The sequence below is a fragment of the Camelus bactrianus genome, chromosome 1, assembly GCF_048773025.1.
Source record: "Camelus bactrianus isolate YW-2024 breed Bactrian camel chromosome 1, ASM4877302v1, whole genome shotgun sequence".
In the NCBI taxonomy this organism is placed as follows: domain Eukaryota; kingdom Metazoa; phylum Chordata; class Mammalia; order Artiodactyla; family Camelidae; genus Camelus; species Camelus bactrianus.
In genome coordinates this window covers 90,509,521-90,532,657 of record NC_133539.1, presented here as the reverse complement: position 1 = coordinate 90,532,657, position 23,137 = coordinate 90,509,521, and the positions used below count along the sequence as shown (strand labels likewise).

The following is a 23,137-nucleotide window of genomic DNA, read 5'->3' as shown; positions in this document are numbered from 1 at the left end:
CTTCAGTCTTAGGGGTGTGTGCTTCAGAGCCAATACCTGGGTTTGAAGCTTCCATCCAGCACTGTGATCTGGGCATTCTCCAGCTGGTGTCCTTGGACAAGCTACATAAAGCTCTGTGTGTCAGTTTCCTAATCTGTAAATGGGACTAATGGTAGCTCCCACCTCCAGGGGTTGTTGGGAGGATTAAGTTACTCCATGTAAAATGCTTTTACGTAGCAAGGGCTCCATCCATCCATCCACCCATCCATCCTTCCATCCATCCACCCTTCCACCCATCCACCCTTTCACCCATCCACCCTTCCATCCATCCATCCATCCTTCCATCCATCCATCCATCTATCCATATTCCTTCAGCCCCTGTGTGTTGTGCACTCACTAGTGCTGGGCCCTGCTGTAGAGCTGGCGTTAGGGGTACAGCAGTCAGACAGATGAGGTCCCTGTCTTATTGGAGCCTATATTCTAGGGGGAAAAGACCATAAATAAGTAAACAGATTAACAAGTCCAGGTACTAATTAGTGTTACAAAGACAATAAATAGGGAAATATAATAGAGTGACTGGATTAGAGGGTGAGAGGTCAACATTGGTTAGGGTGGACAGGAGTGCCTTCAGAGGAGATGACATTTGAGTTGAGATCTGAATGACAAGAGATAACTGTCAGCTCTCATTCAATTAAGGAAGTTTTCCTTTGTGTCAGTGGCTCCTCTCATATTCTTATTTTAAAATCTCTTGCCATCAATATAAAGTCCTTTCTAGCAGGACACCACTAGGCGGTTTTGAGTCCCTCTCCCACTAGAAAGTGGACTGTGTTTAAACAAGTGATTGTCAACATCTTGGAGCTTTCTTCCCCCCGAACTTCATCTTGACAGTACCCAGATCTGCCCGCCCCTGGTTCTGTATCCCTTGGCTCCAGCTGGGTGCTCACCCATCTTGTTATGCCGCAGTTCCTGGAAGAGCCTGACTCTGTTGTTCCCACCTGACAGGAAGTACAGGACTGGGTTGAGGCAGCAGCTCAGGCTCACCAGAGGTCTCCACAGCTTGTAGGCTAGGCTGGCCACCATCAGGAGCTGACAGTTCCGTGAAGGCAGGAAGCGGAGCATGAGGTAGAAGGAGCGCATGATGTGGAAGGGCACAAAACAGAGGGTGAAGAGGCCGCACACCAGCAGGATAGTCCGGATGGACTTGGCCCGGGCTGTGCTGCCCACCCTCGTGAGGCTCTCCTCTGACTTGGTCAGACTCCTGACCATCAGTGAGTAGCACACCAAGATGACCAAAGAGGGAAAGACAAAGCCAGACAAAGTCAGGACCATGCTGTAAACAAAAAACTGATCAAAATTCTTCGGGCTGCTCGTGTCATAGCAGACCACCTGGCCATCGACAAGGTCCGTGTGGGAGAAGACCAGAGTGGGCAGCAGCTGGAGGACCACCAAGGCCCATGTGGCAGCGGTGCCCAGCAGGGCGTGCCGGCGGGTCCGATAGGGCAGCGAACGCAGCGGGTGGCACACGCCCAGGAAGCGGTGCACTGAGATGCAGGTCAGCAGCAGGATGCTTCCGTAGAGGTTGGTGTAGAACAGGAAACGCACCAGCCTGCAGAACAGCTCCCCGAAGGGCCACTTGTCACCCAGGGAGTAGGTGATGATGAGGAAGGGCAGGGTCAGCACATAAAGCAGATCGGCCACCATCAGGTTCACCAGATAGATGGTGGCGCAGCTCCAGTGCTTGGTTTGGCGCCAGGAGTGCCACAAGACGGTGCCGTTCAGGGGCAGCCCTAGCACGAAGATGATACTGTAGGTCAGGGAGAGGTAGATTTGCTTGTAGTCTTCAGAGAAGTGGCAGAGTCTGTCTTCCTTTGAGGTGTTGGTATCTAGCTCTTCCATCTCCTAAGAGGCTCCCTCTGGGGGCACAGCTGCTCCTGCTTCTTCCCCTGGGAGGAAACAAAATGGATAGCAGGTATCACAACCTCAGCTGGGTGTTGGTCTCTGCCTTGATTCAACTCCCAAAGTCTGGGCAGAGTCCTTGTTTGAGAGGGACCAGCTCCAGGAAAAAAAGAATTAACCTCAGGGGCAAAGCAGTCTTTAAAAGCAGGGCTTTAGACTTACCAGGTCCAAAGGGCCGCCTTTACCCTGACTTGTAGGTCCTTGACTCCAGGCTGAGTTGATAGGAGGCTCAGGTACACATGGTGGCAGGAAGGTGCTGCTGTCATTTAAATGGGACACACCACCTCCAGCACTATGACTTGCCCTCTGGCTAGACTACTTTGCATAGAATTAAGAAACCTGTAAGAGGACATCCTCCGGCCTGAGATGCTGGTGCATTCCCAGGGGTAGTATTGCCTACAATCTGGCCCTAACCCCGCATACGGTGGAGTAGAAAGTGATCTTTGGGGTTAGGGAGGATTAGGGAAAGCATAGATTTTGCCTATAGGCTCTGTGGGAGGATTTTGATTTGTATTTCTCTGAGGATTTATTAACTGTGTATTTGAATCCTGAAGCTGATTTGCTTATTAGCCATCTCAGCATCCTGGACATCCAAGAAAACAAGGCTGGGAAGTCTAAAATCAAATTTATATATATTTCAAGAGTTTAGAAAAGGGGAAAGTTATTAATAAATTTGAGTAATAACAAAATGTTACTGCCTTTCAGTTCTGGAGGAGTGGTTGTTGATTGAGAAAATAAGATTCCCCTAAAAAAATATTTTGGTCCAAAGGAGTGGGCATTGCTCATTTTAATTTTAAAATGCCATTTTTGTATTATAAATGTGTTTAAATCTATAAATTGATTTTAATATTTAATATTTTACCTGTATCTGAAGACCTTTCTTAGAGAAATGTAGCTATTTAATGGCGTCTCACAAATGTCTTCAGACAGTGAACTTGTTTTTACAAGTTATTCCAAAAAACTGGTGATTAATATATGCATTTGTTTAAAGTTTTTTATTTTAAAATTTTTATACAATTTTTAAAGGTTACATTCCATTTATGGGTATTACAAAATATTGGCTGTATTCCTCGTGTTGTACAAGACTTCCCTGTCTGCCTCTCTATCTGCCTGTCTACCTCGGGGATGTGGGGAAAACAGTATGGAGCTTTCTCAAAAAGCCACCGTAGTATATGTATTTCTTAATTTACAAATATGGATTAGAGATTTATTATTCATATTCACAACGTAATTATTTGACTTTTCAATAAGTTTTAAAAATGGATTCCCAAAGTACATTTAATTAAGTAGTGTACTGAAATAGTCAGTGGTTGACTTTAAATTACTTTTCCTAAATGTTTCAAATCCACTCAATAATTTGGTGTTATTTGGCCCATAGACCACTGGATGGCGATAAAGACTGATAGACAGGTTACAATTCTCTTCCCCCAAGGGGAAGCAGGAATTGGGGTTGGGCTCAGGTCCAGGCATAGCAACTATAGTTGAGATATAATTCTTTGAGGAGATACCAAAAATCCTACCAGCTAATCCACCTACTAGTCTTTTGTCTGAAGTTACTTTGTTAGGTTCACACAATGAAATGGAGTTAAAGTCAGATCAAAGCAGCCTTGCTGGGATTGATTTTAAAAAAAGATCTTGTGAGATAGGCATGGCTGGCATTATTCCCCCACTTTACAGCTGAGCAAACTAAGATTCAGTGGAAGTCCTATCTGTGATTTGGGAAAAGCCTGGACCTCTTTTACAAAGCAGATACTGGGCAAATTCCCAGATTTCCAGGGAATATTTTCTTAGCCACCTATCTGCTCTTATCCCCCTAATCACACAAGAAAGAAAGAAGACATGGAGATAAAGGAGCAGATCATCCCTAAGGTCACTAGATCTAGTGCCTTTGTTACAGGTGACAGAACCCTAGCTTGAAAAGCATGATCTGGAGATAATGGTGAAGAGAGGGAGCACAAAATAGAGTTTTAAAAACTGTCAAGAATGAGACCTACACAGCAACCTATACTTGAATCTTAAGATAAAAGGCACTCCCATTAGCCTTTTAATGATTTTGTGTTATATTTTTACAGTGTGGGCTTATGCCTGCTGTATACCTGGATTCCTCTTCCATGTGTGAATTGTCCCAAAACATAAGCATCTAAGAGCTTTTATTTTTTCACAAGGAAAAGCAAATTGGATCCTTTAAATAATTTAGAAGACTGTCTAGAAGAGGTGAGTGCTTAATTTCAATAATTAATTTATATAGCAGCTTGCACATTTTTGTTTTCTGTTGACAAGGACCAGACATAATTGGCAGCTTCAAATTGGTGTAAACACAGGGAGTGATTGGGAAACATTGCTCTGACATTGCATTGTCACAACAGAGAAGGTGGCTGCTCTGAAACTGATGCTACACTGGAAAAATCATCACTACTGAAAAAAATGCTCTTTTTACTTCATCTGTTCAAATGTGTGGTACCCCCTAAATGACTTTGAAATCAGAATTTTTAATATTAAGGATACAGTAAAAATAACCAGAGCTATAACATCCTGTGGTTGTGGACGTCCATCATTGCCTCTGGGCTCACGACCCTGAAAGAAGATTTTAATGAAACCTTTTCCTTTTCTTTTCATTTGGCATCAAAGATCTTTAAACACATCATAACCAAGTCTTTCCCTGTGTGCTGCATGCAGAAATGTAGAGGGCTGGTTTGGTTTGGGGCAAGAGAGGAGATCAGTTGCAGAGCCTGGGGCTTGAGGGCTAGTGGCAAAGTTGCCCAGGGCATCTGCAGAGTAGAGGGTTTGTATCTTAGGACCCAGTCTTCAATCCATTCTTACCCTCAGGCATCAAGTTCCCCTCGTAGCCTCCTTTAAATGCCTTTCATAGCAGTAATGCACTGATGGATATGCCATCCATCATCAGAGCCTTTCCCGGTGTTGCTAGGGTGGGGGCAGTGGTGGGGGGAGGATCCACAATGGCCCTGGACACTCAGCACATGGGGGAGGAGGGGGTGTGATGTGCACCATCTTACTGGGGAGTGTAATCCTGGGGAACAGGAGTGAGGGACAAGGGGAGTGACCTGGTGAAAGAGGGAGGGCCAGTTTAAAGACCTGAAGGTGCATTGTTGAGTTGGTCCCCACAAAAGGCAACTGAGTGCTCAGCCCCAAAGGACTGTCTTCTGAGAACCTGAATCAAGGCGTCTCAAGGAAGTCCTCCCAGGACCAGAAAGAAGGAGGCGTTTGTCCACCAGCTCCTATCTCCCGCCGGCCAGGCTCCACTGGTGGGTGCATGGTGTGGCCTATGAATGTTTCCACCAGGAGAGCATCAGAAAGAGGAGACACGCTGAAGAGAATGTGTTTTCTCATGGAAACCCATTTTCTTTTTGCCCTATGAGGTGTCCCCCCCACACACACACTTCTGTGTTGCTTCTACGTGGGAGACGAGGGGCTCCTGCTGTATCTGGATCCGGATCCTTTTTTGTGAAGTGATTCTTCTAGTTTCTTCTCGCTCATTTGTTTTTCTATTGGGTTGTCTGTCTTTTTTGTTACTGAGTTTTAGGAGTTCTTTATATATTTTGGATAAAAATATTTTCTGTTACTCATGTTACAACTATTTTTTTTTCCTGCTCTGTGGCTCTCCCTGACCTAATAACATATATATATATTTTTAAGGAATATAAGTTCTTAATTTTAGCATAATTGAAATGATCAATTTTCCTATTATGGTTTGTGCTTCTTGTATCTGGTTCAAGACTCTTTCTCTACCAGGAGGTCATAAAGATGTTCTTCTGTATTAGCATATGAAAGCCTTTCCCATTTAGACCTAATTGATTTTGTCCTAATGAAAGTTTTAATGTCTATATATTTGCCTTTCTCGCTCACTCTCTTGCTCTCGCTCGCTCTCTCTCGCGCGCGCTCTCTCTCTCTCTCTCTCTCTCTCTCTCTCTCTCTCTCTCTCTCTCTCTCTCTCTCTCGTGTGTGTGTGTGTGTGTGTGTGTGTGTGTGTGTGTGTGTCTAAGAGACACAGAGAAACATGATTAGATAAGCTGCTGTGTGGAGAGTGGAGAACAGGGAGCATTGGAGACAGGGGGCACTTGCTCTAGTCTGGGAGGGATATCATGGTGGCTTTGACTTGAATAGTGAGGGTGGCAACAGTGAGAAATGGGTGTGTTCAGTGGATATTTAGGAGGGAAATGAATGTGACTTGGTGATGAGTTAAATATGGAGGAGGGGCTGAGGACGACCCCTAGTGACCCTTTTTCTGCTGCTTCACCTGCTGCCTTCACTTTTTCTCTCTTATTTCTCTATTTCATTGCTTCTCTGTTCAGTTTCTACTTCCTTCTCCCTTCTCCTGACTCAGCTTTCCCTCTGGGCTTCCTTTGGCTTCACTGCTGTTGCAGATGGCTGACTCTGCACACAGAACCATAGCAGTTTTCCTAAGAGAGTCTGACTGAGCCGGGTATTCACCATGATTCCTGTTTGCATAGCACTGCCGCAGCCTGGCCTCTCGCACACTGTGGGTCTGCACACATGGTGGCTGCCTGGGTGGCCCCTTCATCATGGCCCGGGGCTGCTGTGATGGGATCCAGGAGTTGGGAGCAGAGCCTCTCTTGATGGATGCGTCCTAAGGGTAGCTCTTTCTGTGGTGGCTTTAAGGAAGACAGCTCCCCTCAGAAGGCTGTGAGCAGCTGGCACGTGGTATATTCTGTGAATACAGAGGAGCATTAGAAAGAGAAGATACATTGAAGAGAACAGATTTTTTTTTTTTGCTGAACCCCATTTTTCTTTAGTAATGTCTAAATTATGAACTTGCTTTCTAAAACACATATTTATAATAGAAATTTCTCATGACTCTTAAAGCCACTGTAGATAGCAAATAACATTTGAAGGTGGTCTCCAACACAGAGTTTCATTTATTAATAGTATACCATTCAAAGCTTTGACTCTGAGATATTTTGTTCATGCATAAGCCATAAATTTGAATTGACAGTCCTATTAATGATGGAATGCAGTTATGTATGTTTATGGTGAAAGAACCAACTGGATACTTTTTGAAGCTCATTATAGGCAAAGTGTATTGAAACAGTCGTCATAGAGAATGAAAACAGGCCTTGATGTCACATTCAGTAAAACATGTCAGAGGTGAGGTTTCAGAAAGTGCTTCAGTGAAATACGAGGGGAAGGTGTGGAGTTGCAAGGGGTTTCATTTAAACACAAGGCTCGTGTATTAATATTTTCATGCCAATATGTTCTGACATAAATATGGTGATCTATAATGTATCGACCATGAAAGTCAACATTATTTTTAAAGCTGACTCAGGGAAATAAAACCTCATTGTTAGTGCTGATATATACGGTATATTACTGTGTTGAAAAATTAACCTCTCCTGTCCTGCTCCCAAGTAAGCTAAATAAGAGGGATGCATTTTAATAGCCACTGACCCTTGTTGCATGCTTTGTTTCCTGGCTAATCTCCAGTGTGCAGTGGGACTGGCCCACAGTGTGATGTACAGAGCAATGCATAGTCATTGTTCCAGGATAGACTCTGCCCAGAATGAAAGCAAATCAGCGAACATCTCCACATTTTAGAGGATCAAAATGCCTGTGAGACTCTCCTGACAGCTGCTGTGGAGACATAATTTATGTCTTTCATATGAGAGCAACAGTGAGAATAGGAGCAGTGTGGAGGCCCTAAAACAGAGAGGATACGTGGGGACGGTGTCAGCTGTGGATGGTCACAGAGAAGAGACTTGGTCTGGAATACCAGAGGCAGGGAGCACACCCCAGGGCTCTGCCCAGGCCAGCCACAACAGTGATGTGGCCTTCAGTGAAATGACTCTATGAAATGAAAGGCAAGCCAAGGAGAACTTAACTTAGCAATGTAGGAGAGAATGCTAACGACACTTGTGCAGATTTGGATGACTTCTTCCACTAAGTTTCAGAACAGAACAAGTTTGCTGAAAATAACAAAATACTGAGAATTTTAGAGCTAGAGGGGTAATCATTTGATAGATAAGGAATCTGTTAAACCCCAGGGGATTAAGTCAGCCGTTTGTCCAAGGAGATACAGCTGGTTAGTGGCTGAGCTGTTTCTGAAGTCCAGATCTCCCAATTCTCTGTCCAGGGCTCTTTTTGCTCCATTTAATCCATTAGGAGCCATGAATGATAATACACATACTTGGAGGATATTCTACAGAGCTACCTGAATCTGGTTTCCAACCACCACTGCTTTGAAGCTGATCTCACCAAGGCTCCTGATGGCCCCCACATTGCCAAATTCTCTGGGTACTTTTCTGACTCAGTTTAAACCTCTCATCAGAATATGCTGCAGGTGAGTACTCCTTGAAGTGTCTCTTCTCTTGCTTTCTCCGTTAGTTTAGGCTTTGAGGGGGGAGGGTATAGCTCAGGGGTAAAGTGCATGCTTACCATGCATGAGGTCCTGGGTTCAATCCCCAGCATCTCCATTTAAAAAAAAAAAGACTTCATTGCTGGTGAGAGAAACTGGCATCAAAGATGATAAGGCTGAGTGATAATTTACTGGCTGGTATAATTGCTGTCCTTGTGGGGCTGGATTTAGGTACAGCCTGCTGCAGGATCTGCTGCAGGAGCTCAGATAGTGTTACTAGGACTGCTCTTTTTATATATATTTCTTGACTCCACTTTTTCCAAATTGGCTCCATTCTCATATATACTCTCCCTTCATAGTTATAAGGTGGCTGCCATAGACTCCATTCTTTCATTTAATTATGTGCAACTCCACCAGGAAAAATTATGTCTCAGCCAGAATGTCCTGGGATTAACAGTGATTGGCCCTACTGTCTTGCCCTAGACTCTGTGTCCATCCCTACATCAACCACTGAGGTCAGAGGCACAGAATTCACTTATTGGCCTAGGCCTTGGTTAAATGCTCCACCCCTAGGACCCAAGGCAGAACTGGCTTCACCCAGATCCCATGTGTTCAAAAAGATGGTTCTCCTAAAGCATATTTGGGGTCCTGTTACCACAAGAAAGGGACTGAATACTGGACAGCAAAAGCAGCAGATGTCTAGAGCTGCTTCCCGGACACCACACTTTCCTAATGTGCCTCCTTCTTCACTCTTCAGTCTCGCTCCCTGTGTCACCCACCTTGGCTTGAGCTGTCCTGCTGGATCTCCCTGGGGCCCAGCTCCACACCTGCTTCCTTTCCACGACTGTGCTTGTTCTCAAGGTGATTTCATCCGGCCCACTGGGAAAGGAGAAGCTGGACAAAGACCAAGGTACTCTGAGTCAACCTTGGCTCACACGGCATGTGAAATTAATTGTAGGCCATGGAATTTAATGAGAAATCGTATTTAATGGGAAATCTTGAGAGGAAGACTGTTGACACAAGTGTGTCTGAGAAGGCAAAGCACTGAGCTACTCCTTAGCCTTCACTCCAAAGATAAGGGACAAGATTGGAGAATATTTAAAAGTAGTTACCATAAAGGCACAGAAAATAAAGTGTATTAGCCAGCTAGCTTGAAAGTCTTGTTAAGGTTAGATCTATATATACTTGCTCTTCTCTTTGTGAAATTGAATTTCTGGCTGGTTTTTTGTTGTTGTTGTTTTTTTGGCTTTTTTGGTTAGTTGGTTAAGAATTGTCCTGGGATATTTGCCCTCTTTATTATAAGGGTTTATTGTAATCATCTTTGGACTGCAGTCTTTAACCTTGAGGCTGTGGTTACTGCAAAGCTTGTTTTACATATTTGTTGTGGGAAATTGCATTCATTCACTATATATCTGTTATAAGAAATTGTATATATTAGAATATGTCTGCGTAGGAGATTGTATTTATGTACCTAAGTGGTTCTGTGCCTACCAGCACTGTTAATGACTTTGCTAACTTTATTCCATAACTCTTTTTCTACATAAATTCATAAACCAAATTTCTAGTCAGAAACCATTAAGGCCCTTTTTCTTGGCTTTCTTGTTACAGGGTTTATTTAAGAAAAATAAATTTGTGATTCTAGAAGAATAATTTCTAAAGAGTATATGAAACTTGTTTTCTTCACGGCATCCATGTCTTGATAACTCCCTAATCCATACCCACAGGTCTCTTCTGTGCCCTGAGCTCCAGACTTGTATAGCCACGTGGCACTCTCTGGATATCTTGCACATTTCACCAACCGAATGTGGCCAAGAGTGAACTCCTAATTTCCTCATTTTTTCTCCCACCAAATTTGTCTCTCTGCTCAACGGTCTTTATCATTTCAGTAAATGTCACTGTTACATATCCAGTCATTCAAGGAAAAATCCCAGGAATCATTCTCCATTCTTCTCTTTTCCCTTCTCCCACATCAGTCCATCACCAAGTTGTATCAAATATCTGTCAAATGTTCGCCACTGCAATCTTTTGCCCACTTCATCTCTACCCCTCCCTGGTATCCAGGCTGCCTCCTAGCCTACTCCATGCACAGCAGCCAGGCTGGTCTGTATGAAGCATAGATCAGACTGTGCCCTTCTCAAGGCATTCTGTTCCTTCCTGTTGTTCTTTAGAATAAACCTCAAATGTCTTCCCATGGACTCTAAGGTCCTGTGTGGTCTTGTCCCTGCCCCACACCCAACCTCGTCTCATCCTCTCTTCCCCTCACTTACAGGGCTGTAGCCACACTGGCCACCTGCAATGTGTCAGGTGGGTTATGGGTTAGCAACAGGAGAAAACTCTCTCTCTCTCTGTCTCTTTCACACACACAGATACACACAGACACACACACATCCTGATTGGTGGAGTCAAGGCCCAGAAACTTCAGAAAATGGGTGACCATAGAGGACAGGAACAGATGCAGTCTATTTCTGATCAGGCTTTTTACTTTTTGTTAATTCCCCCATGTGATGTCTGCACAGAACAGGATAGGGTCCAGCTGTTTCTAACTACCAGATTTTTGCTCTACCATAAGTCTTTTATACATAGGACTCACATCAAGACATAGCCTAGTATTCTATATACTTGGCCCTTAGATTTTCCAGGCTTGAACCAAATTTAGCATCAGCAAAGCCACATCCTCTTTGGAGGAGAGTCAATATTCAGTGAAGTCGAAAAATATGTCTGCCTCAAGCTTTTAAGCTTTCTAGAAAACCTGTTTCTCCGTGGTCCATTCCTTGACTCTGATTTGGGTTATTCTGATGCAGAATTTGGTCCTAGGACCCAAATCACAGGTCCACTTCCCTGCAGGCCTGTCTATTCCCTAAACATGTCCTGCTCATCCATGCCCCATAATCTTTGAGATTCTTGCCTCCACTACTTGGAGCACACTTTCCCCATCTCTTTCTCTGTGTGGCCAAATTCATCTTATCTTTCAGATCTTAGCTAAAATATCATGTTCTGAGAGGGCTTTTTACTATGCAAAACAATTTGTACTGTAATTCCTTCCTATGGCACCTTACTTTCTATATTTTCCACAAAATATGTATTTATTTATTATTTTGTTTGGTTTTTGTCTGTCTCCCACTAAAATATAAGTTAACTGAGGTCAGGGACCTTGTCTGTCATGTCCTTTTTTATATCCTCAGGCCCAACAGTGGTTTGTACCTAGTTGGTACTCAACAGATCTTAGCTAAATGAGGAAGTTCCCTGCTTATTGTTCCAGAAGGGAGGGAGACAGGTGTCTTGCTTTGTTGAGGGTCATGCTGTCTCTCCTACACCAGCAGGATGGACTTTTTTGCTAGATTCAAATAGATGATGACAGGCTGTCCTCTGAGATGGTGTTTGTTGGGTAAACACCATCATGGATGGGCATAGAGAAAAGTAGCTTGAGCCTTCAGCCCCCGGAGTCTTGGCTCTTGGGGTGTTAGACTTCTCCATGGCCCTTACACTTCAGCATCCTTTCTAGAAGCCATGGGTGATGAGATAGAACAGCAAAAGTTCATGCTCTCACGTCTTGATTCCTTTGATATGAGTTGTGTGTTCTTGAGGAGGATAAACAAAAAGCACCTATTAATGATTTTATAGCTAACTTTTCACACTGCTTTTGGAAAAAAAGTTCTGTGAATGTGGAAGTGAATATAAAAAGAAAAAACAAGAATGTATTAGGTTGGTCTCTCTACTCACAGTTTTATATGAGTTGTTTTGTGATGACTGGCCAAGCATTTTTGTTGTTTTTGCTGTTTCTTGGTAACTGTATCTGTCAGCTTTTATTAGGCTATGCTGCAGTAACAAAGAACCCTAAACTCTTAATGGCTTAAAACAGCAAAGATTTGTTTCTCATTCATTGTATGCCAGTGTGAGTGAGAGTCAGCTCTTCTCCGTGTCTCCTCTTCATCCTGGGATCCAGGCTGAGGAATGGTCCCTATCTGGGACATGTTTCCTTAAGCAGAGGGGAAAAAGAGAGAGAGGAAATATGCAATGCCTTTTAAAGCTTCTGCTTAGAAAGGCAATGACATGCTCTACTTCTACTTGCACGTCATTGACCAGAGCAAGTCACATAGTCAAGCCTGGCATCCGTGGGATGGCTTAATCCCCTCACAGGGAGACAGAGCAGATGATCAAGAATGGTAATATACTCTTCCACAGGAACTTTCTAATCATGATCTAAAAGAACTCCTGTTGCAAAGTTTTGGCAATTTCTAATGAATGAAAATTTGATGAAGAATGAATATTTTTAATTGTCATGATGTGTATTAGCAGTACGTACAAGCCACATAATGCAGGACAAAGTGCATGATCTGGAGAATTTGGAGTCTTTGCCAGTAGTTTACTTTGTGAGCTTGGAAGAGACATTTAGTATCACTGGGCTCCCATTTCTGCAAAACAAGGGGTTTAAATTAGAGGATCTCCAAGTTCATTATAAATAAGAAACATCTGTGTTCCTCTGCTTCCAGGTACAAGCTGGGTGGTGTGTCTGAGTGACAGTAGTGGTCATATTGAGGGCTTGATATGCAGGGCCTTCTGGGGCTGTTACAAAGTGTTGCTCTGCACTTTGTAGTCATGTGGGGAGATCTAAGTCTTTTACCCTTAGCCAGCCTTAGAGGGGATGAATACTGTACTTAATTTCTTCCCACTGAAGCGTTGCCACTTGCCCCATGAGACTGCTGTTCAGTTTAGAAGGATTTTTCATTCTCAGTTCACTTAGCCAAGGGGCAAGTTCTGACAAGGTGGCTGTTTGAGTTTTGTTGATGAGTGATAATGAAAAAAGCAGCAGTAGGATGTGAATGGAAATCCCAACTCCTACCTGGCCATAAATTGTTAGTTTTAGAAAGAAAAAATTAGGAAAGGAAAATCAGACTTTGAAAATCTCATCGATCTATAGTTAATTCTGTGTAATTCTTCACGTTGGATGAGCCTCAGGGGTTGGGAAGACTTGGTCAATGAGATGTTAAACTGAACATGTCAAGATTTTTTTTCTCTTGGTGCATCTATTCCTGTTTTTCCTTGCTATTTAGATCTACTTGGCATATATCTTAAATTAGAAATGCTTAGCTCTTTCAACCAGATTTTCAGCATAGATCAGACCCTGCAGAGCTTCAGCCACTGAATTAAAACTTGACCAAATTCTGGTTGACCTCTAAATGCCCATTCTTTATCTCAACAAAATTGATTTCATTTCTTTTTGAATATATGTCCTGAAAATGGTGGCCTTGAACTATTCCCTGTAACCTAAGCATATCACTGTCATTGTTATCACTGCTAGCAATTAGAACGTTTGTTCAATTTAGTGGACTACTTTATTCTAATGTGTTAAAACATTTTACGTAAACATTGTCCCTCAGCAAAGGTCTCACATGTGCATCAGGAGATAGATAAATGCAAAGAGGTTCACTGCAATATTGTTTGAGATCAGGAAAAAAAAAAGTGCCTAAATATCCACCACTAGGAGAGTTGATAACTATATTTATCATACAGTACATACATGACGTGCTATAATCATACAGTATTCATGCAGCAGTTAAAATGAATGAACCAGAATATATATATTCTAGTAGAGTTATATGTATCAATATGAAAATATCTCAAAAACATGTTGGGTGAAAAGAAGCAAGTGGCACAATACAGTACATACATACAGTATGAAACCACCTAAAATTTAAAAACATCTAAGACTCCATATTATATATAGGTATATACGTTTATAATAAAAGTAAAATGTAACTGAAGGGAATTGGAAGTGATAAACTGGGAGTTTGAGATTTTCAGATACTACCTAATATATATAAAATAGATAAACAACAAGTTCATACTGTATAGCACAGGGAACTATATTCAACATCTTGTAACTCATGGTGAAAAAGAATATGAAAATTAATATACATATGATTATGTATGACTGAAACATTAGGCTAAACACCAGAAATTGACACAACATTGTAAACTTACTATGCTTCAATAAAAATACACATATATATTTATATATATATAGAAAAGTAAAATGTAGAAGAAGGATACACAAGAATTTCAGAATAATGGTCACCTCTGGGGAAATTAGTTTATGTCTGTAATGTTTTATTTCTCAAAAAAAAAAAAAAGAAACCAAAACACAAACACAAAAACCCAACTATTATAAGATGTTAACCGTGGCTAAATCTTGCTGGTGGGCACGAAGGTATCTGTTATTGTTTCTTTATGTTTTTTGGTAAATGGGAAATAATAATGTATCAGTCACTCCCCTTCCCCGTTCTTCCCTGTTCCTAATGTCAGCCTCAGAGAGATGGCATGGCATGTGGAAAACAACCTCTAGAACACTGGGTTACCTTCCTGTGGTTTTGAGAAGGTGATCTCTTCTTTCTTTTTAATTAAAAAACATCACCCTCAAACTCAGATTTGACATAGGTTTTGAAAAAGAGCTGGATTGTCAGGGCCCTCTCGTTCATAATGATTTGTCTCAGGTGTCCCTGGAGCCCTGCCCTGGTTTATGCCACCCCTGTGCTCAAAGCCCTCCTGTGGCCTCTTACTGTCCTCAGAGTGAAGGCCAGGTGGCCTGCAGCCCTGCAGCATCTGGCCGCAGGCGTCTCCCCTGCCTCCTGGACGTCTGTCTTCGGCCACATCCCCTCCCCTCTCCCACCAGGTCCTCACAGGTCAGTGGCCTCTGTCTGCTTTATTGTTGTCCCTCATCTCCCCTCAGCCCCAGGCTCTAGGTGTTTCTCCAAGGACGCCTTCCCCAAGCCCCTCACTAGGGAACGTGTTGGTCGTGTTTTCTGCTGGATCCTCACTGCTGGGCGTGGTTCCTTGGACACATGATCAATATGTATTTATTAACTCTCACTAACTAACCTGAAATTAGAATTGTAGAGATTAAATCAATCAGGTCACACTCTAACACCCTCTTATCCCTTTTTATGAATGGAGATGTGTCTGTTTCTTTTTTTTTAAATTGAAGTATAGTTGATGTACAATGTTGTGTTACTTTCTGGTGTACAGCATAGTGATTCAGTTATATATATATATATATATATATATATATATATATATATATATATACATACACATATTCTTTTCCATTATAGGTTATTATATCTATATATTCTCACTTCATTTTTGTTATACATAAGACAATAGGTGTAAGAGTAATTATTTTACCATTACCTACCATGTTCTTTGCACATATCTAAATTTAATATTACTTAATGACACCTAATATAAAGGGAATATTGCTTCATTAATTAAGTATTAGTAGTTATTTTTAAGTTACCTGTAAAATAGATGATCTGTCCTCCAATTCAGGAGCATATGTTGGTAATAAAAATTCCTAAGATTTTCTGATAGTTTAATATCAGTATTGGCGAGCACTATGCATGGGAAGGAAATCACTGAAACGCATTCCAGGGAAGGAGAAATCCACATAAAGCGGGCTTGTTTTAAACTAACGACTTTAATTATTGAAGTAAGGATGATTTTTTTTTGATAGTTTCATTGTATCAGGCAGTTTCTTGGAAAGGATTCATGGGGTGGTGTGAGAGTCGGAATTCTCTGAGCTTAATAACGCAAATGAAAATTTACGTAGTGTCTTTCTTGCTTTTGTGTAAGGGCTGAAAGTCTGCAGATCTTCATAAGGTATGTCTAATAACATGTTAATCACTCACATATTGTCAGTTTTGGAATACAGACCTTGAGTGAAAGGGCCTTCATAAATTATACATGTCTGACAAATAGGTGATATATTTTTCAAATCACATAAGCTTTTCAGAATCAAGTCTGCTCTGTGGAGATAATTAAAGAAAATCAATGTGTGTTGGTTGATAGATATTTGACTTGAAAACTCATTCTCCACGCTGCCTCAGACAGTGGGGCGCCTGAGCTTCAAGACTACTGTTCTCTGAAGACTGCATGAGGAGGCAGGGTGGAGACTTGAGTGTGCTAGGTGTAGTCCTCGGTACTCCACATGCCGGGCTCTCGCCTCCTTCCTGGCCTTGACCCTAACTCCCCCTAGAGCTCAGGGCAATTGACTTGACCTCCTATCTCTTCCCTGAGTGAGAAAGTATGACTCCGTGTTTTAGTCTCCCTGGGACCGCGGGAAGCTTAATTCATCAATGTTGGTAAAGTGCTAGGGAGATGAGAAGTGCTGTGTCCATTCTCAGCAACATTATTGATTCAGTTTTTTCCTTGTGGCTAATATAAAAATCTCCACCTATCAGATAATGGCTCAGCATTGCATAAACAGCCAAGAATTGCTGGCAGAAGACATGTGGCCTGTGTTTTCCCCTAGGAAACTTGTTGTCTGTAAAATGCCTTCAGTTTCTCTGAAAAGACATTATTACTTGATTTAAACTGATTATATTGTTACTATATTTTCATTTGCCTATCAGAGTATTTTCCTTCTGTTTGTTTTGTTTTGCTTTTCAGTAACTGTTGGTGATAAAGTTGAACCCAGCAAATGCTTTATACTGTAGAAGGTCTGGATTGGGAAAAATTTTGCTTATCCATTTTGGATAATCCTGTTTGTCGAATAATAGGGGGATACATACACACATGTATGTGTGTATACATATGTATATACATATATGGTGTGTGTCTGTGTATATATACATAGAAATTTGAAATGCTAATTTGCATTATGCATAATGTGTAATCCTGTTGATTAAATAACAAGATGTATGTTTATTTATATGCATAATACATATGTAGAGGTACATATATATTATGCTAATATGCTTATATATGTCTGTATTATTCTACTAAAATAACGTAACATGATAAGTAACTACTAATTATGATTTTCGCTAATTCAGCATTCCTGAAAAGATGTTAGGAATTGCAATCCTGAAATTACTTTCCACAAGCATTTTAAAAGCATATGAGGAATCTAGACCAGTTATTATCATTATAATTAAAACAAACTGAAATGGCATGATATAGCTGGATCATCTAGCTTGGCTCATCTAGCTCATCAAACTTGGTTCTGGATCACTTTTCCGTGCTTCCGAATTCCAGACACAACCTCCCAAGATGGAAGATTCAACACCATCAGTTGCTGGAAAAGAGAACACGCAGTGGGCTGTGAAGATTGCATTGAAGGTAAAGACTTCTTTGGGTGTATAGGGTCTACCTTGTTTGTTTTAAAAAAATTCTGTTTCTAATGGTATTACGATCGTGGCTTCTAAAAAGTCCTTATCTTTCCATGATGCATACTGGAAAAAGAAATCAGTTTCATTATCTTATGATCACACTATTTGTGTGTAGCTTAGCCATGAAAATAGACAGTCTCTGTAAACACTACCAAGATCTTAAGAATTTGCTTGTTTCATTTGTCATTTATCAGTTCTTTTCCTACATCATTTATGGGATGCTTGGTGTGTACTAGATGCCATGAAACAGATTAAAGAGAAGATAGTCCTTACTCTTGAGGAAGTTGTGATCTGGTTAGGTCAAAGAAAACATTCTGGAAACAAGAGATTACGTAGATTTTTATGGACAGAGGCTGGTAGGTGTCCCCCACCATATATTCTCCCCTTCTTCCTTAGTAACAGAATTCCAGTTTTTAGCTGGGTACATGGACACCAGAGTAAAGATACATCTCTTAGCCTCTCTTGCAGGTAAACTGTGGCCAATGCCAAGTGTGATGGATCCTGTGTAAGAGGAATTGTTCTGTGGCAGCTTCTGGAACTTCCCATATGTCTCCTTTGGCCCTTCTTTTTCACATTTTCTTTCTCACTGGGTGTAGATGTAACTGCTGGAGCTCCTGTGACCATGCTGGACCACACAGATGAGAGCCTCGCCTAGGAATGATGGAGTAGAGTCTGGGAGGGGCTGGGGACCCTGTACCCATGGGATGCAACTGCCATACTGTCCTGGGCAGCTACCCCTGGGCTTCTCTGTGAAAGCTAAATAAACTGCCATCTGTCTATTATTTTCGGTGTCTGATACTTCTGGACAAATATAATCCTGACAGGCACTTCGTACAAAGTGTGCATTTTAAGTGTGAGAGGGGGCAGTGTTCAGGATGGGGAATTGCCATGAGGGAAGAATATGCTATCCTGGCATGACTCTTCTCTTACTTGCTCATTATTTCTTCTATCTCACTGTTTCCTGAACATAATACTTATCTTTGCTCATGCTTTTCCTTCTGCAATGCGTTCTCTACATACCTTCCTTCCCATCTAGTTAATTATATAATTATATTAAATTATATAATCTACATTAGCACTTAAAACAGTTAATTAAACTATGTAAACATACAGTACATTTAGCTGCTATCCTTATTGTTAGTACTGGCCAGCTCAAATCTGGCCTCTGCTCTGAAACCTCTCTCAGGACTCCCCCTCTTAGTTCAGGATTTGCAGATGCAAACTATTGTATGTAAAATAGGTGAACAACAAGGTCCTACTGTATAGCACAGGGAATTATATTCAATACCTTGTAAAGGCCTAGAAAAAGAATATGAAAAGGAATGTATATATTTAATATATACGTTTAAGTGAGTCACTATGCTGTACACCAGAAATTAACACATTCTAAATCGACTATACTTCAGTTAAAAAAAGGCTCCCCTCTGCTTTCCTCAGGAACAACTGTCCCCTCAGTACCCTAATCCCAGGCACTAAGCAGTACTCAGGGAACTGTACTGTTTGGGGAAAGTTGCTGGCTAGTTATTTGTGTAGCTACTGCTCAAGAGGAATGGAGAGGCAGGAGGAAGGTGGCCCTCCAGCATTCCTTCTGCTTTGCCTCTGGCTGCTGCTTTGCCATTGTGTCCCCTCCCCCTCCCCAGGCCGCCGTTTCTATGGCCACTTCTGTGTTCCATAGCAACACAGCTTCAGGTCTGCTTTAGCTTTGCCAACATGAATTCTAATGTCTACTTTTTGTGGGGTCAGGGACATGGTGGCAAATGGATCAGAGTGTGGGGCTGGGTGCAGGCCAGCTGTGCTTGCAAGACTACCCCACCTCCTTTTTTGATAACTATAGGACCTGTGTTATACGACTAACGATGTTGTGCTGTTCTTTGATTTCCAGGTGTTTCTGCTCAGATGGGATTGCTCTGCCAACATGATGGATGTGTGGGGTGCGTCTCAGACACACCTGTGCTCAGCTGTACTCAGGTGTCCTTCTGGCACTTTCCTCCCTCCAGCCTGTCCTGTTGCTATCCCATGGGCTGAGGGCACAGTCATGCAGGTGTCTGTGCAGCTGACCATGGATGGCACAAGCAGGCATTATTCTGGTGTCTGGTCTGGGCTCATTACAGAGACTTATTACTTGGTCTTTGGCGCGCACACACACACACACACACACACACACACACACACACACACACACACACACACACGTGGTCGTTGGAGAAAGAAACTGGTGCTGTCAGATTTGAGGTGTTTAGTCATTGAAAAAGAAGGGCTGATTTCGGGGATCGTTTCCACAGTCCTTCCCCGTTTCTTGGCTTTGTCTCTGTTTAGGGAACTGAGTGAAGACGTTTGTCCAGCTTCATCCTGTTGGTGCTTACATACCTTTGTTGGCTGGATTTTTGTACCACATTCCACAGCCGTATGTTCCCGAGGCTAGCTTACATGGAGCGATATTTCATTGTAATTGCCTATTTCATTGAGGCTCTTTTACTCTTAGCCAATTTACCCAGTAGGGCAAATTCTAACTTCTTTATTCAAAAGGATAAAAGGTGATGACGGTATGGCCCTTCATCTAAGCCTGTCCACCCATGATTCCCAAAGATCAAGGTTCCCCATTTGAATATTAGCTATTTTTTTATTAAAAAACTTTTTTTTTAAAATAAAGAAGTTGTGAATATTGAGCTCTAATATTTCTTTCAGTGTTGTTGTTTTTAAGTCTACATTGAGAGTTAATGGCATATTTTAAATATAATAATAATAGTCCAGGCATCCAAGATGAAAAGCAGTGTAACTTGTGTTTAGTAAAAAAAAAACACCAATTGAAAAGGAGAATTAAAAGTGTTTCTGTAATTGTTAAAGTAGAACACATCCTTAAATCCATGGCATACAGTGGACTGCCTAATAGCTTAAATATAAACTAAGGATTTCTGACGTTTTCTTATGTCAGTGTGTAGGGTTTTTTGTTTGTTTGTTTGTTTGTTTGTTTGTTTTAACTCAGATTAAGTAGGATTTCCAGGTGTCTGCAGCAAGTCCGCCTTCCAAATACTGGGAGAAATGCTCTCGAGTTCCGTTGCTTACATCTCGTTGCTTTGTACAGGAGTAATTTCATGATTTTCAAACAGCTCTACTGTTTCGTCTCAGGACAGAGTGTACACAGAGAATCTTCCTCTTATTTATTGAAATACAGAAGGTTAGAGAAACTAAGCATTGCAGTTTGCTGAGCGGACGCCCCTCCCCACGTGGCTGGAACCAGGCGGTGCCGCAGCCTCGTGGACTGTGCGCCGCGCAAAGCATTGTGGGAGCGACGGAGGCCGCAGCCTCGGGCGTCGCGCCGCGCTGCTCCGACCAGCAGGAATGCCCCGAAATCCGGTGACTTCTGCTGCCTTGGAAGGAGTTCAAGTCCTTAGGACCTCCCGTGTACTTACTTCTCTGGAATGCATAACCCAGGATGGAAAGGCAGGTGATTTGCGTTTCTATTCAGAAATGTGGAGCCGTCTCCAAGCAGATGTGGTGTTGGGGTCAGGTGCGGAGTGAATATAGTATTCTTAGGACCATTCTTTGTTGGAATTAGAAACCCCCCAAACTGCAGTGCAATTTGGAGAGCAAGGCTCGAAGCTGCCCGGGTTAGTTTCGCCTGCACAGGAAATAACTGCTGAATATGACTGCGTTTGCACTGCCCGCACACGTCTTTAATGAGGCCCGAAACCGAAAAGTTGAGAGGAAGTCTGGGAAAGGGCAGAAAGGCTGTCAGTTTTTTATTAGAAAGCCAGGGGGCTGAGGCTCATGTATGCAGCTGCCATCTGCTTGTCTTACTGCCTCAAAATCCGGGACCTGGGGACAGGAGGTAACCCGTACCGTGTTGGCCGGTACCGAAGACAAACACTGGTCAGCTGCTTTCTCAGAGAATTGAAAACAGGTATTCTGGTCAGTATTCTCCGCACCCCGGCAAGGGAGTTGTTATCTCTGGTTTACAGGCCGGCTATCTTTGTGTGTGTGTGTGTGTGTATATGACGTTAGAAAATGGCTAAAAAATGGCCTTTTCACTGTAATTTGCTTTTTCTCCATCCACCTCCCTGGTAGGTACAACAGAACTTGAAAAATGGCAGCTGTAGGATGGCATGTGGCCCAGAGTCTTATTTTATTTGGCTTGAAGAGGATTTAACATTTTTGGAGGGGATTAGTTCCTAGTTAGTAAGTGGAAGAGTTCACATAAAAATGATTTCTCCCTTCCCCTGAAAAGTCAGTGTTTGATGACAGCCGGTCAGGTCTGGGCAGTGGCTGCCTCCCTTAGCTGAGGCATCTGCTCCCCAGTTCGCTATGGCCCACATTTGTCCAGGCTGTTCATTATCTTCTGGGCCCTAGAAGACATTTGAGTTTGAGTCCCTTGATGTAGCCTTCCTCCCAGCTCACACATTAGTGTCCCCAGTGCTGCACCTGCTGTCTGGGAAGCTCCTTCAGTGAGCCTGTCCTACTTTCCCCACCTGTACTGATCCTGTGCAGCAGCCTTCTGTTCTCTTTCTGGGGAAGAGCTCTGTGCTTTATTGCTGTGTAGACCTTGTCACAGGTGAAGGAGCTGGGAATTCAAGTGCTGACCCCATGTAACTATTAGGGATTCATTGGCAGATCCCAGCCTACTGGGTGCAGGTGCTGGTTCTGATTGCTGTGGCACATAGTTCTGGTCCTGTAGTCCTTTACTTGGTCCCTAAACTCCCCAGAGTTCTGCTTCACTTATCAGGGACAGAGAAGTGTGTTTTTTTTCCAATCCTTTTTGGAGAATTATGGGGCTTCCCCACAATAAAAGTTATAATAGTAACAATTATATACATATATATGCTTTCTTATAAATCCTTCCTTTATACTCGACTGTGACCTGCTAAAGGGGGGATTATTATTGCCCCTGTTTTGCAGATAAACCCCAGAGAATGCTCAGAGCACCTGCCCCATATCTTAGCTACTCAGCCCAATAGGGTCTCAGGAGCCCATGTTTTTTGTTTTCTTTTGTTTTTTATCTGCACAGTGCAGGGCCACAATTTTAAGCTTGATGTTTCTATATGTATATAAATGTCTATAGTCACAGCTTAGTACACAGAAACATCAGGGTTACTACTCACATTCACGCTATTGCTGAATAGGCCATTAAGGGAACTCCGGGAGGAAAAATCTCTAATACTATTTAAATTAATTTACTTTCTAGTACTATTTAAATTATTCAATTTAAACTTTCTGCACCCTGAACGATTAAATATCAAAGATAAATATATTTTTAGTAACAGAAAAAAAGTCTTAGCATTTCTAAATATTCAGAAATTTGCAAGCCCACTATCACCCGTTTTACCATATCTGCGTACTATTCTTAAAAGTTTTAAATTTAAATTGACACATGTTAAAAATATCAATTTAAATTTGAATTAAAAAATTTAAAGAATATGTAGTCATATCTTTAATAATAAAAATGAGTTTGATATGCTAGATACATTTAAAATGTCCAAGAAAATAATATATGACTACTAATTTCATTTTAAAGTTTGTCTATGTATTAGTTAAGATTATGGCACATTTGCCGCCCTTTGGGAAACTCTGCTTCTGGTGAAAAAACCGAGTAAATTGCAGGTCTTTGTATTTGCAGGAAGCACCGGTAAGTTTCCTTGGCTCAGTGTTGGAAATGTATAATATATAATAAAACAGACATGGAGCAGAATCATTGGGGGACTTGGCAACATCT

General features: G+C 42.0%; 1 non-coding gene and 1 pseudogene across 1 annotated transcript; one reads left to right on the top strand and one right to left on the bottom strand.

The window, feature by feature from the left end:
• Positions 1 to 205: 205 nt before the first annotated feature.
• LOC141578835 (uncharacterized) lies at positions 206 to 6,478 on the bottom strand (annotated as a pseudogene).
• Positions 6,479 to 8,308: 1,830 nt separating this feature from the next.
• TRNAG-ACC (transfer RNA glycine (anticodon ACC)) lies at positions 8,309 to 8,381 on the top strand. Its single transcript has one exon. It is a non-coding gene; the product is annotated as a tRNA-Gly (tRNA).
• Positions 8,382 to 23,137: the final 14,756 nt, after the last annotated feature.